The sequence below is a fragment of the Armigeres subalbatus genome, chromosome 2 (assembly GCF_024139115.2).
Source record: "Armigeres subalbatus isolate Guangzhou_Male chromosome 2, GZ_Asu_2, whole genome shotgun sequence".
Taxonomy (NCBI): Eukaryota; Metazoa; Arthropoda; class Insecta; order Diptera; family Culicidae; genus Armigeres; species Armigeres subalbatus.
This window is the reverse complement of record NC_085140.1, coordinates 385,648,027-385,673,921: the sequence shown is the minus strand read 5'-3', so window position 1 is coordinate 385,673,921 and position 25,895 is coordinate 385,648,027. Positions and strand designations below refer to the sequence as shown.

Here is a 25,895-nt window from a genome sequence, read left to right as displayed (position 1 = left end):
TGCCGCTGGAGACGAGGGTAACCTCTCCAAGCAAATGCTAAGCAACAACATTTTTTCTCGCGCTACGCCACGATGATGCTGGCAACCCGCTGCCGAAAAAACAGAGGAAGCAGCAGTCGTAGCTGCCACAAGCTCAACCAGTGCGGAAAGAGAAGTGCCCGCCGGTTTTCATCAGAGGGAACCGCCGGAACTGCGACCAAAGCTCCGAGAATTGATCGCGAAAGGCTTCAACTGCACAGGAGTTGGAGATCTCAGCTGATGAATTGACGGCCTATAATAAGTCATCAAAGAACATGATGGCCCCAAGCTTCGACAGCATCCTGAATCTCGAGCTCAAACATATGAGTGCTCCGTTTATCGAGCACCTATTGCTGATCTTCAATCAGTGTCTTAGACTCAGGTACTTCCCATTGTCCTGGAAGTCAGCGAAAGTTATTCCCATCAAAAAGCTTGGGAAGGACCATTCCTACCCGAAAAGTTACCGTCCCATAAGCCTTCTCTCAAGGTTATCCAAGCTTTTCGAAAAAGCTATTCATAGCCGGCTACTTGAGTCTGTCGAACACCAAAACATCCCGAGTTGCTAACGTCCTCAGACCGAACAAGACTGTCTCTAAAACATCCGCCATGGCCTTACTCGATGTTGAGAAGGCATTCGACAGTGTATGGCATGATGGCCTGGCGTACAAACTACAACGCTGCTATCTTCCCAGCTACCCTGTGAAAATCATCAACAATTATCTGTCGGCGAGGACATTTCGGGCCTCCATCAGCGGAGCGAGTTCCGATGCTCATGACATTATTGCAGGCGTCCCCCAGGGCAGTATACTCGAGCCCCTGCTGTTTACCCAGTTAATCTCTAACACGCTAGAACCTCCAGAAGGCGGCAGTCTGTCTCTGTTCGCTGATGACAGCTCCATCGTCTACAAAGGTAGAGTGATCAGAGCGCTAGTGGCAAAACTCCAACGATGCCTGGATGCCCTGACAGAGTACCTCACCAGCTGGAAGATTTGTTTCAACGCGGCGAAGTCCCAGGTCGTCATTTTCCCCCATTCTAAAGCACCTAGACTTATTCCGTCTGGGAACTGCAAAATCAACCTCAATGGCGCTACTGTGGAATGGGCCAATGAGGTCGCCTACCTTGCTTTGCGCCTTGACAGCAAGCTTATTTTTCGACAACAGGTTGTCAAGACGGTGACAAAGTGTAACGTCTTGTTGAATCTACTGTAAGCTTTTATCAACCGCAGGTCGTCATTGTCCCTGAAAAATTAGCTTGCTGTCTACAAGCAATCATCCTCCCCGAGATCGAATACGGCATGCCGGTCTGGGAGTGCTGCGCAAAAACGCATCATCAACAAAAATAATTTTAAATTTATATATTATTATAGAGATGAAGGGCTGGTGGCCAACCACTTAATATGTTAAATTCGTAACCGAAGGATTCTGATATTGGCCAAGTCAGGATAACCAAAATGGTGGTCTTGAAGAAAGAAGTGGAGCCGTAAAACGCTTGACAGAAATAAGAAACATCTAAATCGCGATTCACTATGCAAAGGAAAATGAACGGAAAAAACAATAATTCTTTTTTCTACACTGAAAAAACCCCTGATTAATCCTGATAAGAAAATTATTTAAAGCTTCCAAGTGAGATGTCTTCTGCAATCATAAGACGAACTATTACCATCCCATTTGAGTCGAGTCAAGAACGAGACACTGACGGGGATCTTATTTTTGAGGTTGAAATACATATCTGTAAAGCTACAATCACGTGGTGGAATTGATACTGCAATAGTACTTGTCTTATGACAAGACCTGATTAATCAACCTAATTGTGCGTTTTTCGTACATTATTAAAAACAGTATTTTGGCCATTGTTTTTGAATCCACATTTCGATATAACTTATTTCTAATAGGAAATAGACGAGCTTGGTGGTCTAGTGGTTACCGCTTCTGTCTTATAGGTATATAGGTCGTGGGTTCAATTCCAGGCTCGTCCATTTCCTACTTTGTATTTCTATCTTAGTTCTGAATTCGGTGTCAGGCCATTTGGCCGAATGCCGTTTGGCCGAACGAGTCGTTGCCGAATGCCGTTTGGCCGAATAGTTAAAAAAATTGACTTCAGATTACGAGTAGTGAATAGTCAGTAATGAGAAGTGAGTCATGTGAAGTAGGAAGTGAGAAGTAAAAAGTGGAGAGAGAAAAGTGAACTGAGAACAGAGAACTTTTTTCCTTCTTTCTTCTTCCTTTTTCCTTCTTCTTTCTTTTTTCTTCCTTCTCCCTTCTTTCTTCTTCCTTAGTCTTTTTTCTTTCTTCCTTCTTCCTTCTTCCTTCCTCATTATTCCTTCTTCCTTCTTTATCTTCCTCTTTTTTTCCTTCTTTCTTCTTCCGTTTCCCTGCTTCCTTCTTCCTTCTTCCTTCTTCCTTCTTTATCTTCCTCTTTCTTTCTTCTGACTTCTTCATTTTTTCTTTTTTCTGTCTTTATTTTTCCTTCTTTCTTCTTTCTTCTTCCTTATTCTTGATTCCTTCTTCCTTATTCTTTATTCCTTCTTTCTTCTTCTTTCTTCCTTCTTCCTTTTTACTTCTTTCTTCTTTCTTCTCTCTTCTGTCTTCTTTCTTCTTCCTTCTTCCTTCTTCCTACTTCCTTCTTCCTTTTTACTTATTCCTTCTTCCTTTTTCCTTTTCCATCTTCCTTCTTTCTCCTTCCTTCTTCCTCCTTCCTTCTTCCTTTTCGTTCTCCTTCCTTCTTCTTTTTCTTCCTCCTCCATCTTCTTCTACCCTCTTCCTTCTTCCTTCTACCCTCTTCCTTCTTCCTTCTTTCGTCTTCCTTCTTCTTTCTCTTTTTTCCTTATTCCTTCTTCCTCCTTCCTTCTTCCTTCTTCCTTTTCGTCCTCCTTCCTTCTTCCTTTTCTTCTTCATTCCATATCCTTCTACCTCTTCCTTCTTTCTTCTTCCAGCTCCTTCTACCGTCTTCCTTCCTACTTTTTCCTTCTCCCTGCTTCCTTCTTCCTTTTTTCTTCTTCCTTCTTCCTGCTTCTTTTTTCCTTCTTCCTTCTGTCTTCTTCCTTCTTCCTTTTTTTGTTTCGTCCTTCTCGCTTCTTTCTTCTTCCTCCTTCTTTCTTCCTTATTCCTTCTTACATCTCCTTTTTCCGTCTCCCTTCTTCTTTCTTCCTTCTTCATTTTTCTTTCTTCCTTCTTTTTTCTTTCTTCTTCCTACTTTCTTCTTTCTTCATAATTCTTCCTTATTCTTCTTCCTTCTTTCTTCTTCCTTCTTCCTTCTTCTTTCTTCCTTCTTCCTTCTGCCTTCTTGTTTCGTCCTTCTCGCTTCTTTCTTCTTCCTCCTTCTTTCTTCCTTATTCCTTCTTCCATCTCCTTCTTCCGTCTCCCTTCTTCTTTCATCCTTCTTCCTTTTTCTTTCTTCTTTCTTCATCATTCTTCCTTATTCTTCTTCCTTCTTTCTTTTTCCTTATTCCTTCTTCCTCCTTCCTTCTTCTTTTTTCTTCCTTCTCGCTTCTTTCTCTTTCTTTCTTCTTTATTCCTTCCTCTATCTCCTTCTGCCTTATTCCTTCTTCATTTTCCCTTCTTTCTTCTTTCTTTTTCCTTCTTTCTCCCTTCTTCCTTTTTCTTTCTTCCTTCTTCCTACTTTCTTCTTTCTTCATCATTCTTCCTTATTCTTCTTCTTTCTTTCTTTTTCCTTCTTCCTTCTTTCTCCTTCCTTCTTCTTTTTTCTTCCTTCTTGCTTCTTTCTCTTTATTTCTTCTTTATTCCTTCCTGCATCTCCTTCTACCTTATTCCTTCTTCATTTTCCCTTCTTTCTTCTTCCTTTTTCCTTCTTCATTATTTCTTCTTTCTTCTTCCTTCACATACTTATTAAGAAAACGTATTTCAACTGTGGGGCACTCCTTAGCCGTGCGGTAAGACGCGCGGCTACAAAGCAATACCATGCTGAGGGTGGCTGGGTTCGATTCCCGGTGCCGGTCTAGGCAATTTTCGGATTGGAAATTGTCTCGACTTCCCTGGGCATAAAAGTATCATCGTGTTAGCCTCATGATGTACGAATGCAAAAATGGTAAACTGGCTTAGAAACCTCGCAGTTAATAACTGTGGAAGTGCTTAATGAACACTAAGCTGCGAGGCGGCTCTGTCCCAGTGTGGGGATGTAATGCCAATAAGAAGAAGAAGAAGATTTCAACTATTCGGCCAAACGGCATTCGGCCAAATGGCGTTCGGGCAAAATACCCTTTCGGCCAAACGACATTCGGCCCAATGGCCCAATGCCCAAATGACCCTAAACTCTGAATTCAACCATCTCCATGTCCTGAGCGATCCGTAGCAGCTCAATAGCAGAACTCCTTCCTGCAAAACCTGTAGTGAATGTGCTCTCGCAAGTTTAAACTCACCGGGGTTTCCAACCGAAATTGTTACAGGACATTGAATTATTGACCATGTGCCCTAAAAATATTCAATTGTTTCTCGTGCGAAAGATCAAGGTTTCGGAATACGAAATATTTTAGAGATTTTACTCAAAACGGTTCTAGTTTACAAAATAACAATAAATATAAATTGTATAAGTTCTTCTTCTTCTTCTTATTTTTATTGTTATTACACTCCCCACTGGGACATTGTCGCTTCGCAGCTTTCACAATTATTAACTGCAAGGTTTCTAGGCCAAGTTATCATTTTTGTTTTCGTAAATCATGAGGCTTTCACGATGATACTTTCATGTCCAGGAGAATCGAGAAAACTTCCTAGATCAGACAGGAAATCTAACCCAGCATGGTCTTGCATTGTTGCCGCTGGATGGTCATCGCCCAAGGCCACCAAAGACGGACATTTATGAGCCGTGAAGCTCCGCTTCAGCCAGGTATTCAGCTAAGTGTATGTAAAACTGCCCTTTCATTTGAAACTTTATGCTGTTAATACAATTCGCCGATTTGAAATTCAACGCTATTCATTAGTGTACGCAACCCGATTTTTGTCATAATGTTTCTTTTCAAAGAGATGCAATACTAAATTCGACACAAGCAGCCGATGATGATCGTTCAAAAACAAACGTAGGATTTATGATTCGATTAATCACACTTTTTTTCTCACGCGATTTCCTCGGCACTAATGATGTCTTTGTCACCATTTGTAGCCACTTTGTATTTAATTAATCACGCCATACACAGAGGCATCACTTCGTTTGTTTTTAATTGCATCGCCTTCACGTAGAAAAAATAAAAATGTATCCATACGACTGATTCAACAGTCCAACTGCATTTTACATTGCCCAATTTCATGGTTAATAAAACAACCGTTTAGTGTCAGCAACACCGCGAGCCGATGATGGCAGTGCGATCCATCACCGAGAATCGGGAGATCCATTCATTGATCTGCTTCGGCCAGCAGAGTGGCGTTTTTTGTTTGCTGGTTTCTGTTCGTTTTGGTGGGTATTCGTTTGATTGGCTGCGACTGAAGTAGCAGCAAGCGACGAACCTCGTCTCTAGGGTGACTCAATCCAACAGTTAATAATAAAATCCAAAAATCTTCACTTGACCCAAATAGGAGTTATAACTATATTAAATGGTACTATTTTAAATTAACTCCCTATCATATTTTTTTCCTATTTGTATGCATGTATTGTGTGTGTATGTTGCCTTGCTCTATTTAGGAGGTCATCAGGTTGAACATGAATAAGCTTGAGAATATTTAATTTTCATTCCGAGAGTATGAAAAAACTTGCGTCCAATTAAAATCACTATCATTTTTTTTTTCCACCGATGTGTTCTTTGTATCCTTCCTCAAATTGGATCAAAAATTCGGACGGTAATTTAATAAACGATGGCATTTTCGGGACGGCTTTTTCTTCTGACCGGCAGCGAGCCAATAAATTATAAGGCCAATTTAATGGGCGGTGCGGCACACTTCAAGTAAGGCATCGTTGCGCCAAAATGTGCCATGAAATTTGTGCAATGCAAACAGAACTGTACAACATTGGTAGTAGCCAATGCTTATGTCGGCACCTCAAATTTCAAGTTAGCCACAGGGTCCCGCTTAATTCGTTGTTTATTTATTACTCTTCGTTGTGAGCGAATCAACACGGCACCAGTGCACAGTGATGCCAAGGCGGAAAAAAGTGAAGAAAATTGAGTTGAGCGTACAGCTTTGAAAGTATTTTTATAATTTTTCATAATGTTTGAAATGTCTTTCCTCAAAATTTCACGAAGATTGGATGAAAATTGCACGGGGTGCATCATGTCGATTCAATGGTAAATCAAAGATGTTTTTTTAAATTGCTTGAAACATGTATGGCGAAGACATGATGTTGTTCAACCTGATTTTTAACTATGAGCACGCAATCGCACGCATGCCGAATCGTGCTTATTTCAAAGCTTATTTATTCAGCTTTTCGGGTATATGATGATTGTTTTGCGCAAATCTGCGCAAATAGCATTTTTCTTCAAAGCATTCTTGAAGTAAACATAAGCATTAACGCCGAATACAGTGATCATAAAATCGTGGGAACAAAATTTCAAACAGCTGTATCTCAAGCGTCTTTCGATCGATTTTCACAATTCTTTTACGGATGTCTTACCTATGTCATCTAGTTTCTTCATACTGGTGAGATATGTTTCTAGGGATGCTCAATTTGTCCCTAGAGGGGCCTGAGTAAGGATGTGTTTTTATTCAAAATATAGTATATTTCGATTTACATGACATTCTTCAGTCGGAACTTACAGGTTCCCGCGCCAATGGAAACACGTCATGTCCATGTAGGTCAATAGAGGCCAGGGGAATGATATTCTATTCAGTTTTGCCCAAATCAGATGTTCTAGGATCTCCAAACTGTTTAGGAGTTTGGATCAATTGGTCTACCACATCAACTGAGCTCGATAGCTATCTGAAATCGACTAATCATGTCCACACAAGTCCTTAGAGCCCACGCATATGATTTACAGCACAGTTATACCCATACCAGATGTTTCAGGTTCCCCAAACTGTTCTGGAGTTTGGATCAATTGGTCTACCAGGTCAACTGCGCTCGGTACAAATCTGACAGCAATAAGATGTCCATACAAGTCAGTAGAGCCCATGCATACGATTTGGAACTCAGTTATACCAATATCAGATGTTCGAAGTACTCCATACTGCTCTGGAGTCTATCAAGTCAAATGCGCTCAATATAACTTTGACATCAACCAGTCATGTCCATACAAGTTCGTAGAGCCTATATGTGTGATTTGCAACTCTGTTATATCCAAACCAGATGTTATGAGCTACCCAAAATGTTCTGGTCTCGGTCTAAAAGGTCAACTGCGCTCGATTCAAACATGATATCATACATTCATGTTAATACATGTCCGTAGACACCACGCGTACAAATTTTGTTTCAGTTATACCCAAACCAGATGTTCTAGGTTGTCCAAACTATTGTGAAGTTTGGAACAATTGGTTTAACAGGCCAAAATCTGACATTGACCAGTCATATCCATACACGTCCGTCGAGCTCGCGTATATGATTTGCACCAGAAGTTCAAAAATTTTCAAACTGTTTAGGAGTTCGTATCAATTGGTCTACCAGGAATTCCTAGAGGAACTTCCAGAAGGATTCCTGGAAGAACTTCAGATTTTACAAAGCAACTTCCGCAGGAATTCCAAAAAAAAAACTTCCGGAGGAGTTCTAGAAAGAACTTCCAGAGGAGTTTCAAGAGTTCCGGAGGAAATTCAGAATGCATCTCCAGAAGTAACCTGGAGAATTCCTGGAAGTGTTTTCGGAAGAATTCTTCCGAATTTTCCTCCAAGAATTCCTCCGGATATTCCTCTAGGAATTTTTCCGGATATTCCTCCAAATCTTTCTCCGGGATTCTCCTCCGGATATTCCTCCAGGAATTCCTCCATGCATTCTTCTTAATATTTCTACAGGAACTTATCAGGAACTCATCAGGAATTCCTCCAGGAATTCCTCTGGAAGTTCCTCCAGGAATTCCGCCGGAAGTTCTTTTAGGAATTCCTCCGAAAGTTTCTCCAGGAATTCTTCCGGAAGTTCCTCCAGGAATTCCTCAGGAAGTTCCTCCAGGAATTCCTCCGGAAGTTCCTCCAGGAATTCCTCCGGAAGTTAATCCAGGAATTCCTCCGGAAGTTCCTCCAGGAATTCCTCCGGAAGTTCCTCCAGGGATTCCTCCGAAAATTCCTCCGGAAGTGGCTCCAGGAATTCCTCCGAAAATTCCTCCGGAAGTTCCCCCGGAAGTTCCTCCTGAAGTTCCTACGGAAGTTCCCCTGGAAGTTCCTCCGGAAGTTCCCCCTGAAGTTCCTCCGGAAGTTCCCCCGGAAGTTCCTCCGGAAGAACTTCCGAAGAAATTCCTGAAGGAACTTCCGAAGCAATTCCTGGAGGAACTTCCGAAGGAATTCCTGGAGGAGCTTCCGAAGGAATTCCTGGAGGAACTTCCGAAGGAATTCCTGGAGGAACTTCCGAAGGAATTCCTGGAGGAACTACCGAAGGAATTCCTGGAGAAATTTCCTTAGGAATTTCTGGAAGAACTCCCGGAGAAATTCCTGGAGGACCTTTCTTAGGAACTTCCGAAGGAATTCAGGGGGGGGACTTCCGGAGGAACTTCCAGAGGAATTCCTGGAGGAACTAATTTTATTTGTCTTATTTATTATGGCTATCTTATTTGTCTTATTTGTCTTATTTGTTTTACACAAATCCTTTTCATGGCTCATGTTTTCATTTTCCAAAACCAGCTGGAGTTTGTTTATTTTGATCTGCTCATTGCGTGATTGGTCGGCCTTGCTGCTGTTCTCTCGCCGAACCACTGCATGCATGAGTGATAAATTTCTTCCCAATTGTTGCCAATTCCTTTTGTTCTCCGTTTACGACAAATTCTAAAGCAATTGTAAACTGCATAATGATGAAATAATTTTGGCGACACTGACAACGTCATTCTGGCGGGCTGAATTGGGAAATTTTCTCTCTCAGAGAGGGATGCCACTTGTTTTTTTAACGGAAAACCCTTCCCTCAGACCTTAGGGCTTATTTCAGGGTCATAAAATCGTCATATTTTATATATCACTGTCTGGAAAAGGCTTCGTAGCACAAAAACCCTCTCGTTCGTTCAAAAGAATTAAGAAATATGTAAGAAAAGGTAAAAATAACACAAATTTGTGGATAGGTCTTATTTTTCATATTTGTTTATATGCATTATACAATTTCTCGCCGAACACAACTTGTTGCAAGCAAATCGGATGGACATAAGTGCCAAAAAAAGTGATTTTGTATTGCAATAATGAAATTAGTATTTTGGCCATAACTTCTGATCCCATTGTCTGATCTGACCAAATTTTCAATAAGAAACATGATTCTGCTTTGAATGCAGTTTGTTGCGAGCGAGTCGGTTGAAGATAAGTGCCAAAAAAAATGAGTAATGAGGTTTTATCCGTTTTTTGTATGAAAAAAAAAATGTATTTTGGCCACAGCTTTTGAGCCCATAGTCCTATCCGGCCAATTTTCAATATGAAACAATGAGACAATATTCCGCATCGAATGCAACCTGTTGCGAGAAAATCGGTTGACAAAAAGTGATTGAAAAGACTTTTTTCCATGTTTTGTATGGAGTGGCATCACTGTGCAGTGCCCCAAAATTGGTTTAGCTTTCTTGATTTTATGAGGAGGGTAATTTAAATGATCTTTAGATCTGCCTAGACAAATGAATTGAGAACAAACTGTGATGTAATTAGAGTGTTTATGTTATTGGCTATTGGTCAGACTCCTATAGACATATTTTATTACTTTGTTTCTTTGTTCAATAATTCCAAAGCATATAAAAACTTTCTCAACGTTTGTATAGGAATTAATTTATGATCTTCAGTGATACTTCACAAGATCCATTATCAGTTGATTATACGTGTTAAAGCATCCACTAAAACTCACAAATACCTGCGTATCGTGCCACTTTCTCATGGATAATTCAATGTTTTTAATAAGCATCGTGTGAATTAACAGCTTAAATATATCCATGAAATGTCCCCAAACGTGAAATCATTAATCCATTCGATACCCAACACAACCCCTTTCTTGCCTTCCGGTTCATCGTTGGAAAATATTCCCATAAAAGAAACTCCCTGAGAGCTCAAACGGTCACAGCATTTGTGACGGGGTGTAAAACCCAAACAATGATCACCTCAATTATGGTCATTCAATATCACATTAGTTGCTGTCGCAGCTCCCAATGTTAGCCCCCTATGTTCTATTCGACACGGTACCCGATTGACCGACTGCCCCCTGCTACAATCCATTAAACCAACCATCGTGAACCGTGCTCGTCATGTCGTTCATGAAACATGTTTCATCAATTAACAACATTGCTGCTCTCGGCATGCAGAAGGCACGATTTTCGACAGGCGGCATCAGGCCCGCCAGCAGAAGTCGATCGGTTATGGTAATGAATGCTACATCATGCTGGGCTGAGCTGAGCTGCAGATGACGAGCCTTCACACGCGCTGTAACCCCCGACCTTTCGGAATCACAGCAGAAGGCGACGATATCAAACAGTTCTGACAGCATATAAAATTTCGGGTGCGATATCCATCCATTAAAAAGTCGTAAACCAAATAAGAGCCTGTCCACTCATCACGTCCGCCGTGTTCGCCACAGCTGAGCTTGCGGAGAGGATGGCGTAATGGGAGTAATGGATGTTTCACATTCATTAGAGGTATTATGCTTTCGACTTTATGCGTGCTTTGCTGTTGTAGAAGTTTGCAGGAGCTCACGGCCAGGTTTGAACATTCAAGTTGCTGGTGATTGTGTCCAACCATTTCCCAGCGAGTGGCTGACTTGGTACGCGAACCACCAGGGATTGAGGGCAGGATTATGTTTATGCAATTAAGAAGGATAATGCAAAGATTATAGGTGGAAGTTTAATAAAGTACTTTTGGTGAAAAGTGAAACTTTTGCAAGTGTTGATACCGTTTTCCTTCCAGTCTTGGATCTCGTCCATGCTTGTATACTTACTTTACCAATAAAAATTATCTGAAGGAGTCATAATTCTGGTTAAGATAAAATGACAAAAAAAAACTCTTTCCTGCTAAATCTATTAAATTCTAATAGAAGTGATCAACTTTATCTCATCAGATGGCAAGGGATGACAACAAGATATAACATGTATCGTTTATATTAACGGTGGGAAGATTAACAGACAGGTTTTGGCACTGCTGACCTAAATTTTTCGTAGCAAGATATAACATGACAAGAGATTTATGGACTCCCATGTTGATAGCAGTATATGTTCTATAATTACATTGGGTTTATTGCTATCCGGAGTATTATACCGAGGTAGACTCGAAAACCATTAACCTTAGTAAGATGTTGGGGTCAATATGACCCAAAACGAAACTTTAAAGTAGAATAACTTTTTACCTGATAATCCGATCGTTCTGAAATTTCTTGACTTTTAATATTTTGTGGAAATGAAGCATCTGACATGAAAAAGTATTTTAAGGTGCAACAGGAACGACCCCACAAAAAAAGTTACGAATAAGATGTTAGGGTCATATTGACCCAGAAATGTAAATGCTTATAAAACAGTCAAATTATAACCGAATTACAAAGTTTATATACCGTTCGAAAGATAAACTCATCAATTTTGTGGCTATGTGGTGATATGCTGGTTCTGGAGACAATGGCCACCGGGAAACGACTTCCACGGGGACCTTGTCGGTCATATAAGGGGAACATAAAAATCGCTCCATATATGCCATTCGATCGCTAATTCTTCATATATTCTCTTAAAACGGTAATGTAAGGTCCATGAGAGGGCTTCCGACGAAAGTGGCCACTCCTGGTACATGCAAAGTGCCCCCGGGGAACCCGCAGGAGGAGAAATTTCCGTTTTAGCACCAAAATATACCGTGCGGCGGCTCTGTCGTCATGATTTTCCACAAAATAGATGATAATGCGCTTGAAATCGATAAAAGACCACATTGGCCACTTCTGGTACATGCAAGGTGCCCCCCGGGAACCCGCAGGAGAGGACATTTCCGTTTTAGCACCAAAATATGCCGTGCGGCGGCTCTTTGGTCATGATTTTCCACCAATCAGATGGTTATGCGCTTGAAATCGATAAATGACCACATTGGCCACTCCTGGTACATGCAAGGTGCCCCCGGGGAACCCGCAGGAGGGGACATTTCCGTTTTAGCACCAAAATATGCCGTGCGGCGGCTCTTTTGTCATGATTATCCACCAAATAGATGATATTGCGCTTGAAATCGATAAAAGACCACATTGGCCACTCCTGGTACATGCAAGGTGCCCCCGGGGAACCCGCAGGAGGGGATATTTCCGTTTTAGCACCAAAATACGCCGTGCGGCGGCTCTTTTGTCATGATTTTCCCCCAAACAGATGATTATGCGCTTGAAATCGATAATTGACCGCATTGGCCACTCCTGGTACATGAAAGGCGCCCCGGGGAACCCGCAGGAGGGGACATTTCCGTTTTAGCACCAAAATATGCGTGCGGCGGCTCTGTCGTCATGACTTTCCACAAAATAGATGATAATGCGCTTGAAATCGATAAAAGACCACATTGGCCACTCCTGGTACATACAAGGTGCCCCCGGGGAACCCGCACGAGAGGACATTTCCGTTTTAGCACCAAATATGCCGTGCGGCGGCTCTTTTGCCGTGATTTGATTTGATTTTCCATTGAACAGATGGTTATGCGCTTGAAATCGATAAATTACCACATTTGTCACTCTTGGTACAAGCAAGGTGCCCCCGGGTATTCCGTATGAGAGGACATTTCCGTTTTAGCACCAAAATATGCCGTGCGGCGTCTCTTTCGTCATGATTTTCCACAAAATAGATGATTATGCGCTTGAAATCGATAAGTGACCACATTGGCAACGCCTGGAACCTATGAGGGGGCCCCAGGGAACCCATAGAAAAAGACATTTCCATTTTTACACCAATATAAGCCGTGCGGCGGCTCTTTTGGTGTTTTCCCGTGCGCTCGAAATCAATAAGTGTCCACATTGGCTACATTTGAAACCTATGAGGCTCCCTCGGAGAACACGTAGTAGATGGCATTTACATTTTTACACCAACATATGTCATGCGGCGGCTCTTTCGTCGTGATTTTCCTCCAAATAGGTGCCCTCGAAATCGATTATTGACTTATTGTCCACCCTTAGAACCTATGAGGTGCCCCCGGGAGCCCGTAGAAGAGTACATTTCCATTTTAACACAAAAATATGCCGTGCGGTGGCTCTTTTTTTGTTATTTTCTACCAAACAGATGGTCATGTGCTTGGAGTTGATTAGTGATATTGTCTACTCTTGGAACCTTTGAGATGCCCTGCGAACCCGTAGGAGAGGACATTTTCATGGTTATATCAAATGTACTGTGCCGCTTGCGGCAGCTCTATCTTCGTCTATCATTGTATACCCTGGCCACAAGTCTTCAAAAGGTTGGTTATGCGTTCTTCATTTGAAATTGAGTATACTGAGTCAAATTAAAAAAAACCCAGATTAATCCACCTAGCGGTGATGGTGCCTTTCTCGTTTCTTTCGAGTGAGTAATTTCTACGCACTTTTGGTGAAAAAAAGTATTTTGACCATAACTTCTGAGTCTATAGTCCGATCAATTTTCAACAGGAAACAATGGGACCGGATTCTGCATCGAATGCAACTTCTTGCGAGCAAATCGGCTGAGGATACATACATATGTGACTAAAATGAGTGAGATTTTGAAAAAATGTATTTTGGCCATTACTCCATAGTCCGATTCCGCCAATTTTCAATACGAAACAATGGGACAAGATTCCGCGTCGAATGCAACTTGTTGCGAGAAAATCCGTTAAAGATAAGTGCCTGATAAATGAGTGAGAATTTTGTACGTGTGCCTTAGTAAAAAAAAAAATTTAGCCATAACTTCGAAACCCATAGCCCGATTGGGCCAATTTTCAATACGAAACAATTGGACAATATTCTACGTCGAATGAAACTTGTTGCGAGTAAATCAGCTAAGAGTAAGTGCCCAAAAAGTGATTGAGAATTTTTCTTATACATAAACATATTTTGGCCATAATTCCGAAGCCCATAGTCCGATTGGGCCAATTTTCAATACGAAACAATGGGACGAGATTCTACGTCGAATGTTGCGAGCAAATCGGTTAAGGATAAGTGCCTGAAAAATGAGTGAGATTATTTTACGCACACACATACACACACACACATACACACACACATACACACACATACACACACACGCACACACAGTCGATCGGTATATAACACTATGGGTCTCCGGGACTCCTATCAAAAGTTCGTTTTTGGAGCGAACATATAGCCTTTACGTATACTTTGTATACGAGAAAGGCAAAAAAAAACTTATGAGCGTAGACATATCAATCAAACCTACAAAAATCCAAATGTCTTCTAAATCTTTCGCATCTACATCCAGTTACCATTTTCTCGGGGAACCCCCATGATATTACCGCGGATACTATAGGACCTCTTTATGAAACTTAGTACGTATGTGCGCTATGAACGGGTAGCGTGACCAATCAACTATACCTCATGGTTACACTAGCGGGTAAGAACTTGGCCACTGTATTGACAGCACGGTTCTATTCTCGGCTACAGGTTACTCCAGCCCAGTGTATGAGATAGCTATATATGGTCTGAGTTATGCTAAATCGCACCAAGCGCCATTGAAAAGTTATTGTTTATTTCCGTTTGCTTTTACGGACACCCAACCAGCGGTTGTTAGATTTTCTAACAATTCTGTATAAGAATCTACCAACACCTGTATAAGAATTGGGCATATTCGATGTTAGATTCTTATACAAAAAATGTAAGAAAAGCTTACAATATTGTTAGATTCTTATACAATATTTGTATAAGAATCTAGCAATTTCGCATATGCCCAGTTCTTATTCATGTTTTGGTAGATTCTTATACAGAACTGTTAGAAAATCTAACAACCGCCGGTTGGGTGGACTCTCTCTATCTTATTGGCATCACATCCCCATACTAGGACAGAGCCGCCTCGCGGCTTAGTGTTCATTAAGCACTTCCACAGTTATTAACTGCGAGGTTTCTAAGCCAGGTTACCATTTTTGCATTCGTATATCATGAGGCTAGCACCATTATACTTTTATGCCCAGGGAAGTCGAGACAATTTCCAATCCGAAAATTGCCTAGATCGGCACCGGAAATCGAACCCAGCCACCCTCAGCATGGTCTGGCTTTGTAGCCGCGCATCTTACCGCACGGAGGGTATTTACGGAGGGTATTTACGGACTAAGTATCACAAATTCATCAAAAAGGTGTTTCACTGAACCATGACCATCGGCCATTTGAAGCAGCGAGAGATCTCGGATTGCCTGGTTTGACGTTGTGCCATTTCTGATTACTCTGTGATTACTCTGCAGAAAAGGACTGGGAAATTGGGGGTTACTTGAATGGATTTATTGACTCGGTAATACTGACGATGGACGCATAGTTGTCCTTAAATTGAAACGATATCAACATGTTATTAGTCTGTTTCGGAAGTGATGGGTCAGTAAAGGTACAATGGAGTAACTTTGTTGCATTATTGTACTTCTGGCTAGATTCTTCTTCTTCTGATTGGCATTACATCCCCACACTGGGACAGAGCCGCCTCTGGCTAGATTAATTGCCATAAATACCTGCTCTTGGATTACGTTGATAATTATTATTATTAATATCTTTATTGATGATGTTTTCGGCCCTGGACCGGTTCGCCTCGTAAACGTTGATAATCTTCTATATAGACTAACGCAAAATGAACTCCCCCAAGAAATTATGACGTTTGAGCGGGTCGCATAATGAACTTTTGTTCGAGAAGACGAGCCGCTCAAATGTAAAAATCAGGCTACTGTCATGCTATTGTTTGTAAAAATCCATCGGGTGAGTGAATTCGAAAACAGCTGTACAGGTCTACACATAAAAATGAATTTCTGTCTGTCTGACCATTATAGACTCCGAATCTACTAAGCCGATCAGCGGGAAAATTTGTATGCAGAGGTTTTTTTGGGACGGGGAAAGTTTCTTAAGATGGTTCGAGACCCATCCCCCCTTAGGAAAGGGGGGCTTCCATACAAATGAAACATAAATTTCTGCATAACTCGAGAACTAATCAGAGAATAAATCAATTTTAGATGAAACGAAGTTCGTCGGGTCTAAATAACTGGAATAAATAACTGGAATAAATAACTGGTCTTTGATGATTCTGCGAGCGTTACGGCCCATACAAATTTTAGAACCCTTCCATACAAAACACATTACAAGGGGGTGGGCTTTTCGGTAAATGACAGGCGGTGTCACTGAGTACATCGAGAGTATTTCACATGGCAAGTGGATACGGTGGGTAACATTTTCATTGACTCTGTTTTGATTAGTGATTGTTGCGATTACCGGAGGGGCCAGCAGGAAGCCGCAATATTTTCTCGAGACACTCAAAAGGACACCGAGAAGGAAACAATGGAACAGGATACCGCGTCGAATGAAACTTGTTGCAAGCAAATCGGTTAAGAGTAAGTAAAAAATATGTTTCGGCCATAACTCCGAAGCCCATAGTCTGATTAAACCAATATTCGATAAGAAACAATGAAACATCGGGCAAATCGGCTAAGAGTAAGAGCCTAAAAAATGAAAAAAAAAAAATGTATTTTGACCATTACTTCAAATCCCATAGTTCGAATCGACCAATTTTCAATACGAAACAATGGGACAGGATTCCGCGTCGGATGCAACTTGTTGCGAGCAAATCGGTTAAGCATAAGTGCCTAAAAATGAGTGAGAATTTTGTACGTGTTTCTCATGTGAAAAAAGGCAAAAAAAAAAACTTTGGCCATATCTGTTTAATACCGATCTGTTTAATTTTCAATACGAAACAATGGAACAAGATTCTACGTCGAATGCAACTTGTTGCAGGCAAATCGGCTAAAGTAAGTGCCTAAAAAATGAGTGAGATTTTTTCTTGTCAACAAATGTATTTTGGCCATTACTTCGAATCCCATAGTTCGATTCGACCAATTTTCAATACGAAACAATGGGACAGAATTTCGCGTCGAACGAAACTTGTTGCGAGCAAATCGGTTAAGGATAAGTGCCTGAAAAATGAGTGAGAATTTTGTACGTGTTTTTCATGTGAAAAAGTGGTTTTTTTTCCATAACTTCGAAACCCATAGTCCGATCTGTCCAATTTTCAATACGAAACAATGGGACAAAATTCTGCGTTGAATGAAACTTGTTGCGAGTAAATCAGCTAAGAGTAAGTGTCTAAAAAGTGAGTGAGAATTTTTGTTGTAAAAAAATATATTTTGGCCATAACTCCGAAGCCCATAGTCCGATTGGGCCAATTTTCAATACGAAACAATGGGATAAGATTCCGCGTCGAATGCAACTTGTTGCGAGCAAATCGGTTAATGATAAGTGCCTGAAAAATGAGTGAGATTATTTTGCGCACACACATACACACACACATACACACACACACATACACACACACATACACACAGACATCACTTCAATTCGTCGAGCTGAGTCGATCGGTATATAACACTATGGGTCTCCGGGACTCCTATAAAAAGTTCGTTTTTGGAGCGAACATATAGCCTTTACGTATACTTTGTATACGAGAAAGGCAAATAGTTTCTGGGCTACTGTGATGATTCCTTCGAACAGCTCTCCAAGGATTTTATATTCCGCATCTCGATATTACCATTAGTCGATGGTCCCTTCAATATCGACTCATAGAAGTTTGAGGTTTTCACCGATCACCGTGGACAATGATATGAAAACCCAACATTTTGATATAAAAAAAATCTCTCTTTCTGTGAGACTCCTGCGGGTACCTTGTAGGTTGTAGATATTAAGTTCAGAATGAATGACCTATTTGATAGAAAAAAAATACAAGATTAATCTACCTAGTGGTGATGGTGCCTTTATCGTTCGTTCAAAAGGGTTGAGAAATATATAAGAAAAGTCTTATATAACACTAATAGCTAGATAGCTCTTATTTTTCATATTTGTTTATTTGCATTCTAAAACTTTCTGCTGAACGCAACTTATTGCAAGCCAATCGGATGAGCATAAGTGCCAGAAAAGTGATTTTCCCATGTAGCTGCTGAAATTAGTATTTTGGCCATAACTTCGGAGCCCATAGTCCGATCTGACCAAATTTTAAATGGGAAACAATAGGGCATGATTTTCGTCGAATGCTATTTACTGCGAGCAATTCGGTTGAGGAAAAGTTCCTCAAAAGTGAGTTAGATTTTGTGTGCACAGACACTTTCAATGAATTCTTCAAGGCACTCCACAATTACCGAAATTGGGCCTGGGGTTCCCCCGGGTTGATATTAGATTTCAAGAGCATTACCAACTATTTGATGGAAAATTATAGTGAAAGAGCCGCTGCACGGCATGTCTTTAAGGGCCGATGTCCACGTAAAGTTTTTTCACGCTGCTTGCACGCCGCGTTCACGCAAGGTATCCAGCATCAAATGGAGTAATGCACACGTAAAGGTGTACACGACTACATTTGATCCCGGATACCTTACGTGGACGCGGCGTGCACGCAGCTTGAAAACACGCTACGTGGGCATTAGAGTGGGGCGTCATGGTCATTTTTTCAAATCAATGGTTTTTCGAAGCCTTTCTGGGTCCTGAACAACTGTGCAGAATTTGGGACCGATTGGTTGCTTCCTCGCTTTCCGCATCGCGTTTGAAGTTTGTATGGAAATAAGTATGGGAGAACGTATATTTTGCAATTCTACTACTAGAGGTTTCAGTTCATCGTAAACCAAGTGGCACGTTGCGTTAAAGTATAACCCAAAGGATGCCGAAAACTTTGCTGAAGAAGGCACGTTGCTGGAACGTTCACGAAAAAAGTTATAACGCTTTGAACATTGAGTGTTCAAACCATATGCAAAAAATCGTTTATTCTGCCAGCACTGCCGTACTACGTAGACCAATAATTTAACTGAGTGTTTTCTTCAAAATAATTGATCTTATAGGGCTTCAGAGCTAATGGCAGCTATCCGGAATTATTTCACAAAGAAAAAAAATCCGACAAGTAGGAAGATGGGTTTTATCCTTCGATAACCATATGTTTTCCGGTAGTGCTGGCAGAAACATTGATTTCTTGCATATGGTTTAAAAAAAAAATTCGAAACGTGATAACATTTTTTGTAGACCTTCCAGCTACGTACCCTCTTCGGCAAAGTCCCTCGGCATCTTCCAGACTATATGCTAACGTATTGAGTCACGTGATTGATGATAAATTGAAGCCACTAAGAGCAAAAATGCAAAAAATTACGTTTTCCCATACTAATCTCCATGTAAATTTAAAACGCGATGCGGCATGCGAGGTTGCAACCAATCGAGCCCATATTTTGCACAGTAGATTGGGGTCCCAAAACGATTCAGAAAAACCTTGATCTCACTTGATCGGACGAAGTTTGCGTTTTTCCATACAACTGCGCACCACTCTAGTGGGCATCGGCCCTAAGTAAGAGTAAGAGTAAGAACGGAAATGTCCCCTCCTATGAGCTCCACAGCGGTACTTCATAGGTTCCAAAATGGAAAATGTGGCCACTTATTCATTTCAGTATAAAACGGAAATGTCATCATCTACGGGTTCCCCGTGGGCATCTCATTGGTTCCAAGAGTGGCCAATGTGGTCACTTATCGATTTCAAGCGCATAATCAACTATTTTGTGGAAAATCATGACGAAAGAGCCACCGCACGACATATTTCGGTGTTAAATGGAAATGTCATCTACTACGTGTTCTCTGAGGGAGCCTCATAGGTTTCAAATGTAGCCAATGTGGTTCAAGAGTGGCCAATGTGATCACTTATTGATTTCGAGCGAATAACCATCTCTTTGGTGGGAAAACACACCGAAAGAGTCGCCGCTCGGCATATTTCGGTGTTAAAACGGAAATATCCCATTCTACGGGTTCCCTGGGGGCCCCTGGTAGACTCCAAGAGCGGCCAATGTGGTCAATTATCGATTTCAAGCGCATAATCATCTATTTTGTGGAAAATCATGATGAAAGAGCCGCAGCACCGCACATTTTGGTGCCAGAACGGAAATGTCCTCTCCTACGGGTTCCCCGGTTTCCCTTGCATATACAGGGAGTGGCCAATGTGATCATTTATCGATTTCAAAAGCATGACCATCTATTTGGTGGAAAATCATGACAAAAGAGCCGCCACACGACATATTTTGGTGTTAAAACGGAAATGTCCCCTTTTACGGGTTTCCCGAGGGCACCTCATAGGCTCCAAGAGTGGCCAATGTGGCCAATTATCGATTTCGAGCGCATAATCATCTATTTTGTGGAAAATCATGACGAATGAGCAACCGCATGGCATATTTTGTAGTTTAAACGGAAATATTCCTTTCTACGGGTCCCCCAAGGGTACCTCATAGGTTCCAAGAGCGGCCAATGTGGTCAATTATCGATTTCGAGCACATAATCATCTATTTTGTGGAAAATCATGACGAAAGAGCTATCGCACGACATATTTTGGTGTTAAAACGGAAATGTCCCCTTTTACGGGTTCCACGGGGGCACCTCATAGGCTCCAAGAGTGGCCAATGTGGTCACTTAACGATTTCAAGCGCATTATCATATATTTTGTGGAAAATAATGACGACAGAGCCGCCGCACGGCATATTTTGGTGCTAAAACGGAAATGTCCCTTCCTGCGGGTTCCCCGGGGGAACCTTGCATGTACCAGGAGTGGCCAATGTAGTCACTTATCGATTTCAAACGCATAACCATCTGTTTGGTGGAAAATCATGATGAAAGAGCCGCCGCACGGCATATTTTGGTGCTAAACCGGAAATGTCCCCTCCTGCGGGTTCCCGGGGGCACCTTGCATGTACCAGGAGTGGCCACTTTCATCGGAAGCCCTCTCATGGACCATACATTACCGTTTTAAGAGAATCTATGAAGAATTAGCGATCGAATGGCATATATGGAGCGATTTTTATGTTCCCCTTATATGACCGACAAGGTCCCCGTGGAAGTCGTTTCCCGGTGGCCATTGTCTCCAGAACCAGCATATCACCACATAGCCACAAAATTGATGAGTTTATCTTTCGAACGGTATATGAACTTTGCAATTCGGTTAAAATTTGACTGTTTTATAAGCATTTACATTTCTGGGTCAATATGACCCCAACATCTTATTCGTAAGTTTTTTCTAATATCCGAAGAAGGTTAAAAACAACAACTTTCTGATACATCTCTACCGCATAGCATGACGCCTGTTCTGGCGCGGTTTAGTTATGGCATGTGAATATTGTTTCAATGATCTCCACACTTTTGGTGGGAGTTATAGCTCGAGTGAATAAATTTAATATGGATCTAGATACATATATACGACTATCAACAATACGGTCACACAAAGACAGTTTGTAGTTACGCTGATGTTTATCACTAGCGCAAAGACCAATATAATAATAATAATATGTATTTGCAAATAATTATTTCGGTCGCTCGAGTTTTGTGAGATTGAATGCGACCAAAATCCTTAAATTTCAAAAGACAATGATGCACGGAGCGTAAAGGTTCTAGGTTTTGGAATTCAATTCATTAATCGCTCTCCCCATTTTTCCAAACTTTGATCTTAGATGCGATAAGACAACTCAAAACTAATTGCCCTCAAACAATTTGTGCTAGTTATGGCAGTTGATGTGACCAACTTCAAACAATAATTTAAGCAGCTGTTTTTAACTGCAGTTGCTAAAGTTGTCGCAAAAACAAACCCCAAAAGCTAGCAAACTAACAGAACGATGAACTTGCTGGTGTTTGTTGGATCGCCAAGCCAATCAAAACTAGTCTGTCTGCTTTTCTGCCAGACAAATGGTGTTAATCTACAAATAGATGCTCTATGGATTAGAATTAAGTATTTAGTTAAATGTATGCAAATTCCATCATTTTTGTAGCTAATGACTAAAATTTCAACTCAATCGGTGATCGGGGACTTTTTTTATTTGAAAATCAACTTCTGCTGCTATTACTCCGAACATCATTGTACAAGAATAATCTAGAACGAGTGTTTGAATTTGTAAGACTTTTTTCTTTCAATGATGCTGATTAGATCTTTCATTGAAGTTTGGATAATTTTATCCTTAATCACATTTTTTTTCTAATGGATATCTGATTTCCTAATTCTTGAGGAGCTTCCCTTAATAATTGTTTGAATTCCAGAATATTGTGTAGTAATCAACAAGGGATTTTATATGTCCTAGAATTAATTTCTTTTTTTTTATTGAAACTCACCAGAATCCAAATTCAAAACTACCTAACGCTTTTAGAAGTGACATACAGGAGTTAGCCTGAATGGTTGAGATAGGCAAAATTTTGTAAAAATTCAAATCAGCATAATTTTGCATAGTATAGTCCGATTTAGATAAAACGGGGACCATCGGATGTGGAAATGCAGGAATTAGTTCATACAAATTTTCATTATTTTAGGCATAAAAAATTAATTTTTGAGATTTGTGCACCTAGAAATGAGAGGTCACAGCTAGCTAAAGTGGCCATCGTGGTAGCCATTTTTGTACTCTGTCGTGATTGTCCTTAAGGAATCTGAAAATTTTCTTGTGTTATTTATAGAATTTCTGTATTCAGAATGCGGCTTCATTATGTCGAGTGCCGTTACCCCAATAGTTTTAAAAGTACTGAAAAGAATTATGAATTTCATTCCTAATTTAAATAATAAAAACAGAGAAATTATTAATGTTATTAACCAAATAGATCGACGAGTAGAACACAAAAAAAAAGATGTTTGACACCATGTTCATGTTACGTGATTAACTTTTTCATGTTTATCCGTTACATTAAGGTATTTGTAAAACTCAGGCGTGTATAACACTTGATAGGGCTCCATTTGAATATGATATTCGCAGTTGAACGATATGACGGACGGTTTTATCAGCTTGTTTTCACCGAAATAAAATTGCAATACACATGAACCAAATTCAATGCATAAACTTAATAAACATATGGAAAGTAAAACAAATTGGTAACTTATCAATTTATTTTTGTAACGAAAATAACGTTGAAAAGTAGGTAATTCTAGTCAGACATTTTCGTCCCTGTCCTTTGCCATGCTGTCTCAAATGAATATGACAAGAGACACTGTCAATTGACCTTTCCCGTTAAAAATAGTATCTCGTTTTATTGTCTCAGTCGATTCTTTGGCTTATTAGAGGTTAACTTTCCAGAAAACCCATATTTTTTTAAGCCTCTAACTATTTTAAAAATCGAAAACAAAAATTAAAAAAGTGCTGTTTTTTTAAAGATTGGCTCGATTTTGAACGAACATCAGATGAATTTTTCTAGCCGGTTCACACGTGCAGTCAGAGTGTAAAATAATCGAAAATTTTAGGAGAACTCCACCTTTCTTCACTTGTCAGCTCACATCCAGACACATTCATAGTCGGCTCTGGACTGTCAATATTCGGTTGAATATTAGTCATTAAATTTTTATGCACATTTTACAAATTGTTAAATTATATGAAGCAACCTGATGTCGCCACTGCATACGCGCAGCATCTCGAGGCAGCGTTGCCGGAAGAGGGTGAGCTCGATGGGGCCCCTCTTGAGGACTGCTGGAATACAGTTAAAGCAGCCATTAACGACGCAGCGGAGAACAACGTCGGGTATATGGGACGAAGTCGAAGGAACGATTGGTTCGACGAAGAGTGCAGACAGATTCTGGAAGAGAAGGACGCAGCGCGGGAGGTCGCTGCTGCAAGGTACCCGGCAGAACGTTAAATGTTATAGACGGAAGCGGAGACAGCAGACCCGCCTTTTTCAGGAGAAGAAACGCCGCCTGGAAGAAGCGGAGTGCGAGGATATGGAACAGCTGTGCCGTTCTCAAGAAACACGCAAGTTCTATCAGAAGCTCAACGCATCCCGCAAAGGCTTCGTGCCGCGAGCCGAAATGTGCCGGGATAAGGATGGGAGCATCTTGACGGACGAACGTGTGGTGATCGAAAGGTGGAAGCAGCACTACGAGGAACATTTGAATGGCGCTGAAAGTACAGGCAGTGAAAGTCAAGGCAGCGGAGGAGATGACTACGTCAGTTCAGCGGACGATGGAAGCCAACCAGCCCCACCTTGAGGGAAGTTAAGGATGCCATCCAACAGCTAAAGACCAGCTGGTAAGGATGGTATCGGAGCTGAGCTCATCAAGATGGGTCCGGAAAAGCTAGCCACTTGCCTGCACAAATTGATAGTCAGAATCTGGGAAACTGTACAGCTACCGGAGGAGTTGAAGGAAGGGTTTATATGCCCCGTCTACAAAAAAGGCGACAAGCTGGAGTGTGAGAACTTTCGAGCGATACCATCCTTAATGCCGCCTACAAAGTTATATCCCAGATCATCTTCCGTCGTCCATTAGTGGATGAGTTCGTGGGAAGTTATCAAGCCGGCTTCGTTGACGGCCGCTCGACAACGTACCAGATTTTTACTGTACGGCAAATCCTTCAAAAAGGCCGTGAATACCAGGTCCCAACGCACCATCTGTTCGTTGATTTCTAGGCAGCATACGACAGTATAGACCGCATAAAGCTATGGAAAATTATGGACGAGAACAGCTTCCCTGGGAAGCTTACCAGACTGATCAAAGCAACGGTGGATGGTGTGCAAAACTGTGTGAAGATTTCGGGCGAACACTCCAGTTCGTTCGAATCGCGCCGGGGACTAAGACAAGGTGATGGACTTTCGTGCCTGTTGTTCAACATTGCGCTAGAAGGTGTCATGTGGAGAGCCGGGTGTAACAGCCGGGGTACGATTTTCAACAGATCCAGTCAATTTATTTGTTTCGCGGATGACATGGACATTGTCGGCCGAACATTTGCAAAGGTGGCAGAACTGTACACCCGCCTGAAACGTGAAGCAACAAAAGTTGGACTGGTGGTGAATGCGTCAAAGACAAAGTACATTTAATAAGACCGGTTGTCCTCTACGGATATGATATATGGACAATGCTCGAGGAGGACTTGCAAGCACTCGGAGTATTCGAGAGACGGATGCTTAGGACCATCTTTGGCGGTGTGCAAGAAGACGGTGTGTTGCGGCGAAGAATGAACCATGAGCTCTACGGCGAACCCAGTATCCAGAAGGTAGCTAAAGCCGGAAGGGTACGATGAGCAGGACATGTTGCAAGAATGTCGGACAGCAACCCTGCAAAGACGGCAGGTACGAGACGGCGTGGAGCGCAGTGAGCGAGATGAGCAGACCAGGTGCAAAACGACTTGGCGATCGTGGGGCGTATCCGAGGATGGAGAGATGCGGCCTCGAACCGTGTATTGTGGCGTCAAATTGTTGATTCAGCCGATTCAGATTTTTAACCGAATTCCCTTCTTCTTCTTCTTATTGGCATTACATCCCCACACTGGAAGTCTGGGACAGAGCTGCCTCGCAGCTTAGTGTTAATTAAGCACTTCCACAATTATTAACTGCGAGGTTTCTAAGCCAAGTTACCATTTTTGCATTTGTATATCATGAGGCTAACACGATGATACTTTTATGCCCAGGGAAGTCGAGACAATTTCCAATCCGAAAACTGACTAGACCGGCACCGGGAATCGAACCCAGCCACCCTCAGCATGGTCTTGCTTTGTAGCCGCGCGTCTTACCACACGGCTAAGGAGGGCCCGAATTCCCTTATTTCCCTTAAAAAAATCTGCTAAGCATCCTTTGTTGGTTTGGATTATTTGAGCATTGCTTAAAAAATTACAGCTGGTTACCTTAAAATCTCTGTATTTTCCAAATATTTTTGAAATTAAAAATGTTTCACAATGGTTGTGCGGTGGGTGGTATTGCGTAGTATGATGTGTATTATAAAGTGCGGGTTCGATTATCG

At 41.4% G+C, this 25,895-nt stretch overlaps 1 protein-coding gene across 1 annotated transcript in view; it reads left to right on the top strand.

The window, feature by feature from the left end:
• Positions 1 to 25,895, top strand: part of LOC134213169 (uncharacterized) — a 319,429-nt gene that overhangs the window by 76,126 nt on the left and 217,408 nt on the right. The gene's annotated exons all lie outside the window — the stretch shown is intronic.